The sequence below is a fragment of the Lacerta agilis genome, chromosome 1 (assembly GCF_009819535.1).
Source record: "Lacerta agilis isolate rLacAgi1 chromosome 1, rLacAgi1.pri, whole genome shotgun sequence".
In the NCBI taxonomy this organism is placed as follows: domain Eukaryota; kingdom Metazoa; phylum Chordata; class Lepidosauria; order Squamata; family Lacertidae; genus Lacerta; species Lacerta agilis.
In genome coordinates this window covers 91,374,128-91,381,533 of record NC_046312.1, presented here as the reverse complement: position 1 = coordinate 91,381,533, position 7,406 = coordinate 91,374,128, and the positions used below count along the sequence as shown (strand labels likewise).

Sequence of the window (7,406 nt, the reverse complement as noted above, 5' to 3'; positions counted from 1 at the left end):
GGGGGGGGGAGAGAATTTAATGTTCTGGAGACTGGAAGGAGGCAGGTGGGCACACAGGGGGGGAAATCCTAGCGGGGTAGGGTGGGGGGAGAGCTTTGCACAACGGGATTCAAGCTGACCAAAACACCTCTGCTAATGTCTGCCTGAAATGATGAACGGAGAGCACAAGGGAAAATTGATGGAGAGAGACTAACTTCAATGGAAAAATGAAAGCTCCACTCTTGTGGAGCTTTAGTAGGAGCAAACTTCAGTGGGTGGGTATATGGAATATGATTCATTGTTCACACACACGTGGGTAGGGATGCAAGTACTCCCTGGAAGCTACATATGGTGACAACTATATTGATCCAGTGTAAAAAGGAAGGCAGCTGCCACATGTGCAGCCCATGCCTATTCACGTTTATTCAAGACTTATACATCTAAGTAACGGTGCACAAAACTGCATCCTTGTATTACTGATTTGGGGGGGGGAGGGCAGAGTTATAACCTTGTAAAATCATTTCAGAGCCCTCAACCAAAATCAAACATATACAGATTATGCATTTGATGCCTCCACCTCTTGAACACACATGCTTATTATCAAATGTGAAATTTGGCTACAGACCTGAGCCCCCGTTCTTGTCGTGTCTTACTGCTGGCTTGCACTGATTATATTTGGTATATGCCACATCCTTTTTTTAAGCAGAATTGCTGCCCAAGTAGCCCATTTAAAAGAAAAAGGCTAGCTATGTCCAAGAACGGGATATTGCACTCTAGAACGTTTTTACCTGCCTGCATTTCTGATATTTGATCTGCCACAAAATGTTAATCACTGTGCAGCAATACAACAAATGGAAAAGAAAAGAAAAAAGAAAGGCTAATGTAGAATTAGATTAGAAGCATTCTTTTTCTTATAATGCTACAAGACCATATTAAATATACTTTGGGCTAATATTATCAACATCTGTAGGTACTGAGATGATTTGCCCCGTCAGATATTCTGAAGAATCCAGAACAATGTTAGTAAACCGCAGAACTACTGTGGTCCAGCATTTTCCCTGTCTGGCCAGCCCAAAACATTTTGATGTGTCACGCAAAGGACAAGATGGTGATTTCCATCACCCCAATTCCATATTGAAAAGCTAACCAATCTGGCAGTTGGACTAATTTAAACACTGGTAACAGGACAGCATTCTCTACTGCGCCTCTGGGGAGCAGACTAGCTTAGGAGGCACAGGGTAAGCTGTCTAGCTCACACAACACGCTGTCCACTCTGCATGCCTTAGCATATGAGGCAGCTGCCCAACTCTGCCCAATGGAAGAGCTAGCCCTGTAAAATCCCTGTTGTGTCCCCCCCCCCAACTTTTTAAAGGCCTGGTTTGTGGCAATTCTTCTGCCTTGCACAACGCAACTGGTGCATCAAAGTTTCACATCCATACTGGCGAAGTACCTTTGCTCCATCTGGTGCAGAGTAATGGTTCATGAGACAGTTGGTGATGTGGCTGATGAAGATTCACCTTTTGCAATGTCTGCCCTGCATTTAACATAAGAATCTAACAAGAGCCTCCTGGACTGGGCCGATGGCCTATCTACTCCAGCATCCTCTTCTCACAGTGGCCAACCAGGTGCCTAAATAGGAAGCACACTTAGCCAGACCTGAACACAAGACCATTCTCTCCTCCTGATCCCCAGCCATGAAGCCCTTTGGAAAATTCCAGAGATCATGTATTTGAGAGAAGGAACAGGACACCAGATTCCATCTCCATTGGCAGAATTTTAACCTGCTTTGCCTGCTTGTATCTTCACCATTACAATGTCCTGCTGCAACACAGTTCCTTTCCTGTTACCTTTCATTGCCCCTTTTCTTAACTTTCTCAGTTGTGTTTCATTTTTGAGTTAGACAGGTAGTCTACTAACAAAATAATGAGACTTTTGTTTGCTTGGGATTGCTATGGCTGGCTATTAACCACCAGCCACACCCCCTTGGCAAAGGCAAGGATGCATCATAATAGTCAGAGGTGTTTCTGTTATAAGGTGGCATCAGGGCCGTCTCATCCATAAGGGCTGGTGGCGCGGCGCACCAGGGCGCCGGGCCCCCCCAGGGGCGCCCCCGCAAGCCCACCAGCATACCGGGCTCCCCCTCCCCAACCCGCCCCCACCCCCACGGGCAGTCGGGTGGGCGGGCACTCGCGCGCTGGTGGGCGGGCAGGCTGCAAGCCGGCCGCCCTCGCCTCCCGGAGCCCCAGCTGGAGCGCTGGAGCGGCGCAGGGCTTTGCACGCCCTTCCAGCACTCCAGCTGGGGCTCCGGGAGGCGAGGGCGGCCGGCTTGCAGCCTGCCCGCCCGCCCCTCATCCATTGCCCGCCGGCGAGCGAGCGCCCGCTCCAACGCCACGCCCCTCATCCCCTGCTCGCCCATCCCCCCTCCTGAGGGGTGGCCAGCGCGGGAGGGAGGCAGGCGGAGAGGCAGCAGGCCGGGGGTGCCGAGGGATCGCTGCACCACGGCGGCCGATCCCTCTAAGACGGCCCTGCGTGGCATATGAGGCAGCAGTTCCACCTTCAGGTTGTAAGGTCATTGTCAGATACTACATTGAACCTGTGTCTTTCTGCGTGCAAAGCAGATGTTTTCCCCACTGGGCTGTGGCCTTTCTTCCATCAGAAGAGAAAGGCAGGCCAGGTCCATGCTCAGCCACACCAGTTATGCATAATAGTAGTATTCATTCCTTATATTCCAGGGTTGGCTCTGCGATTCAAAACCAATTCCAGAATCCAATTCTTGATTCAAATTAAGCCCGGTAAAGAAAGCCACTTACATGCTGGAAGGCAACTTACAGATAACAATAAGTACTGCTAAAAACATACCCCCCAAAAAATCATAAAAAGCAATTAGCCATCGAAAGAATTAATCTATTGAAACCATACCAATAATTACAATGAAAACAACGCACGACACCGGCCCTTTCTTTAAAAGCAGCTTCCAAAAGTACAAGCGCAGGAGGAGAAACCCATGCCTTTCTCACCCTCCCTTCCAAACTCACTTCACTAACCTGCTCAAACTAATGGTACAGCCCCCTCAGTCTTGAAAACCCTTTCCGAGGCAGCAAGCACGTGTTTTTTTGTGTTTTTTTAAAGTAACCTAAAGCCACAGCTTGAAGCATAAACCTGTGGGGAAGATATAAAAAGCCTTCTGCTGCCTGGCGGGCTTCCCTTCCTCGCTTCCTCGCTTCCCCCCTCCCCCCGGCCGAGAATGGCACGGTCCACAGCGTGCTCTGAGCCTCGGAACGGCGAGTTGGCGACCGCCTTAGCAACGGAGGTGGAGAGAGAAGCTCCGTGCGGAGGGGAAGGGCGGGTTGCACCGCCTTCTTTTTGCTCCCCTCGCCCTCCCCATGCCCCTTCCCCGCTCAGCTCCCCATTGCCCACCCGGCTCCCCCGGCTGGCCCTGGGCTGCGTGGAGTGACCCGCACGCACGGTAAGTCCCTCCTTGAGCCCAGAAGAGCCGGGGAAGGGAAGAGCTGGTAGTTTACACTGGGGGCCCGGCAAGTTGCAAGCGCAGCAGGCTGTTGTTTGCCAGGGGATTCATTGTCAGAGCAGAAACTCCCCTGCTTGAGGCAACGGACGAGGGTGTGGGCTTGTTGTTGTTGTTGTTGTTGTTGTTATTTGTTTGTTTGTTTTTGTCGTCGTTGTCATTGCAACTATTTCCCCATCTGTCCCAGTATTGTCTATTCCAGGGTGCAAATGCAATGGTTCCCAATCTTTTTTCAGGCTACTCCCCTCCCCCCTTAGTTCCACAAACTCATTCCTAGTATCATCTTTAAAGACATAATTCAAAATAACAGTTTGCATAAGCCGCATCATAAAATTTAGAACAGGAGCAATTAATTGCATGTTTCTTCAGAATCCAATTAAAACTTTTTTAGTTTAATTCAACGTAACTGAGGGATTTGATCCACTGATGACACCAGTTTTCCACAGCCTGTAGTCTTTTTTGCCTCCAGTGCCACCCTGACATCTCCTTAGTGCCACCCTTGGTATCCCACTGCCCATTGCATTATAGACTAAATATTTAGCATGTGGTCTTTTTAGAAACAGCTGTGACCCAGGCGGCTAGCTCCTGGAGAATTGGGTTGTTTCTCTATGCAGGCTCAGGCCTCATTGGCTTCCTTAACCACTAACTTGGTTTGTAGTGAGTTTCTACATGAGCAACTGCAGACAACACCCAGGGGTTGCCAACATGGCGCTTGGGCACACATGTGTCCGGAAATGTTAGTTTGAGGGCCATACATGTCTACTGCTTCAGGCAGCAGATTGTTGAGTACAGGTGACCAACCTGTGGCATGGGTGCCCTAAGGGGCAGGGGTGTTAGTGGTGCACTTCAACAAGGGTGCTGGAGAAAGAGGTCCTGTGGCCTTAGATAATGGCCTGCTATTGTTCCTTTCTCTTCAGTGCTGCCCTACTACTAGCTAAAGATACACCTGCCTCTGGATACAAGGAGAATTTTATATGCACTGTAGTAGTGTGGATTGGAGTTGTAATACTGCATAGTGTGGACTTAGTGTGTTTGCCCAAATGATTGGCTATCACTCTTCTAGAAATACCTGTGGAAGTTTGTCTCATCCTTGTATTTTTTAAGAGTCCATGTTCTCTTGAGATCCCACTATACAAAAGGAGGTTGAGCTGAGCTGGAGTGTCTGGCCCATACTCATCCAGAGACCTTCATGGCTGGTTGGGAATTTGAACCCAGGTCTTCCGAGTCCTAAACACAAGTTCTCACACATTTTATTTTTTAAGGTACATTGTTCTCTATTTATTTCCCACCATAAACAATATGTTCCAATATGGCACATACAACCTTTTTTAGAATAGATAGGTGAGGAAGCTGTGTTGTGTGAGAAACACATAGCACAGGGTTGGTGCCAAAAGCAGCAGTTCATCAGTTTGGCTCTGGAAATGTGTGACAGTGTCATCAAGATACTGGGTAAGCATTGTGGGTCAGGGTGGGCCAGTTTGAAAGGGGGATGCTGTTTTAGTGTCCACTTTATGTCAAGTATAACTAGTGCTATTTTTCTAGAAAAAGAGGTGCCAGAACTCACCATGAATTGTTCTCTTATAATGGCAATGGTGTGGGGATTTGAACCACCAACCTTCTGATCGACAAGCCCTAGGCTCCGTGGTTTAACCCACAGCACCAACATGTAGTTCCACCCAAAATATTTGCTCCTCTTCTCTCCCTTTCTGTTTCAAGGTTTGACCTGGTTTTGCGATATCATGAAGGGGTTGGCTGTGACAGATGCCCAGCAGATGAAGCTTTGTGAACACAACTGGCGGTTTATTGCTTAATTTTCTGTGGCAAGCCCCAGGCTCTATTTACATTTAGATAACTCTGCTTACTTCAACTAGACCTGCAATTCCTCTTAGCTGCTGCTGCCTTTTGTAATTGTCTTCATTAAGTAAACAACTCATTCTTAAGTTATTTAAAGCTGGGAATTGAAATGCCGTTACTATAACTCCACATATTAATGTCTAACAAATGAAGAGGAAGTTGGAAGAATTAAGATATTTTTAAAAGATTGCCAGAGGAGAATAATTTATCATACTCTAAAAAAATAATCAGATGGACCTTGAGAGCAGCTTTCCTGGAACATTCTGAGAGGGATGAAAATTCAACTTTCTGTACATTACATTTGTTTGGTCAGGACCTGTTTCTTAAGCATAAGAGTATATCTGAATTGTAATCCTTTTATGTGGCAGAATTATGGATTGTTGACTTACTCGAAAGCATTTGAGCCATTATGAGGTTCTTAAAGTTAATGAAGTTTGGCAATTGTAATTAACATTTCTGTTTGGATTTCTGTGATGAAGCCTTAATTTGTGTGTCTGATGTGTCAGATTGTTTGCTAAGAAATGGCCTTTGCTCTACAAACACAGTTCTCATTTTCAGTTCTGGCTTTTCAATATTAAAACAAAATAAATAAATAAATCTGCCAGAAAGGGCATTTGTTTTCCTTAGGATTCCAAGTACAGTACTACGTTTACTCAGAAGTAAGTCCGGCTTTGATCAATGGGACTTGATCCTGTCAGAATCCTGTCAAAAGGATTTTAACCTAAACCATAGAAAGGGCTAAGCATTTACTTACTTATAAGGAGAGTTCAAGGGCAGTCTGTTTTGTTATCACTGAGTATGGAGAAGATTAGTGTGAACAGCAGTTACTCTGAAACAATTAGTGAGAGAATATTGGTATCCCCCTTGTGATACTGATTTTTTTTTAACCAGATCTATACACCGCTTAAACATCAAAACCTCTAAGCGGTTTACATGAAAACAAACAAACATTTAAGAATACTGATAAAATCAGAGATTAAAAATAAATTGACCTAATTGTTTTTCCTAAATATAAATAACTAGGGGTTGTGCTCCGCTTGCCAACATCCTTGCCAGTCCCCCACATTTAACCCACCAGAGATTTCCCTTTCCTCCCCATGCAACTACTAAGCTTGCTTTTCACTCATTTCTGAAGCCACTTCTTCCTTCTGTTCTGCAGCCCTGCTTTGCACCCCTGTTTTCATGCCTAGCTATACCATAAGAAACTCCTGAATCTTCTCCCTCTCATCCCAACTCCTAAGCACCCTTTCTACATTTTCCCCACCTATGAAGCCGCCATTTCCTATTCTTCAGACCCTTTCATGCCCCTGCATTCATCTTCAATCTCATTCCCATGCCTCTTGCTCCCTCCTTTTGCGACTCCTTCAAATATTCCATAGTACTTCACTCAAAACTGTTGTTGTTTAAAACCACCATTTTCCTCTATCCCTGCTCTACTCAAACTTCTGCCATTGTTTTAAACTAGCACTCCCCCCTCTCAGTGTTACCTCCCTTCTCCTGTCCTAGGGCCACTGCTATGGTGCAAACTGCCTTCTCTTTCTCTCTCTTATTTCTTTATTGCAAACACTCATAGATACATCCATTATACATAAAATGAAAAGAAAAAGAATAAAAACAAAAAATAGGTAACTAACTTCGAAAAACAAATATTTTCAAATTAACTTCTACATAGTGAGTACAAGCCTTCTTTGCACAGCTTTGGCTTCACTCCTTAATTCAAATCATGACTTCCTTCTATCCAGGAACGTACTTAGTAAATCATTTTTTTTTAAACAGATAACTGTATTTAGATGTTAAGTCTTGGAGAAACAGTCTGATTGCCAGTGAGATTTAGTCTACGCTAAGCCAAGTGATGCTAAGGGACACAGGTGACGCTGTAGGTCAAACCTAGGGCTTGCTGATCAGAAGGTCGGCGGTTCGAATCCCCGCGACGGGGTGAGCTCCCATTGCTCAGTCCCTGCTCCTGCCAACCTACCAGTTCGAAAGCACATAAAAGTGCAAGTAGATAAATAGGCACCGCTCCGGCGGGAAGGTAAACGGCGTTTGCATG

The 7,406-nt window shown here is 45.9% G+C and overlaps 1 protein-coding gene across 1 annotated transcript in view; it reads left to right on the top strand.

Moving 5' to 3' along the window:
* The first annotated feature begins 3,302 nt into the window (after window positions 1-3,302).
* CFAP221 (cilia and flagella associated protein 221) overlaps window positions 3,303-7,406 on the top strand; it is a 31,356-nt gene continuing 27,252 nt past the window's right edge. Inside the window, exon 1 of the mRNA XM_033163520.1 lies at window positions 3,303-3,445. The gene's annotated coding sequence lies outside the window, so the exon portion shown is untranslated. The remainder of the gene's footprint in view (window positions 3,446-7,406) is intronic.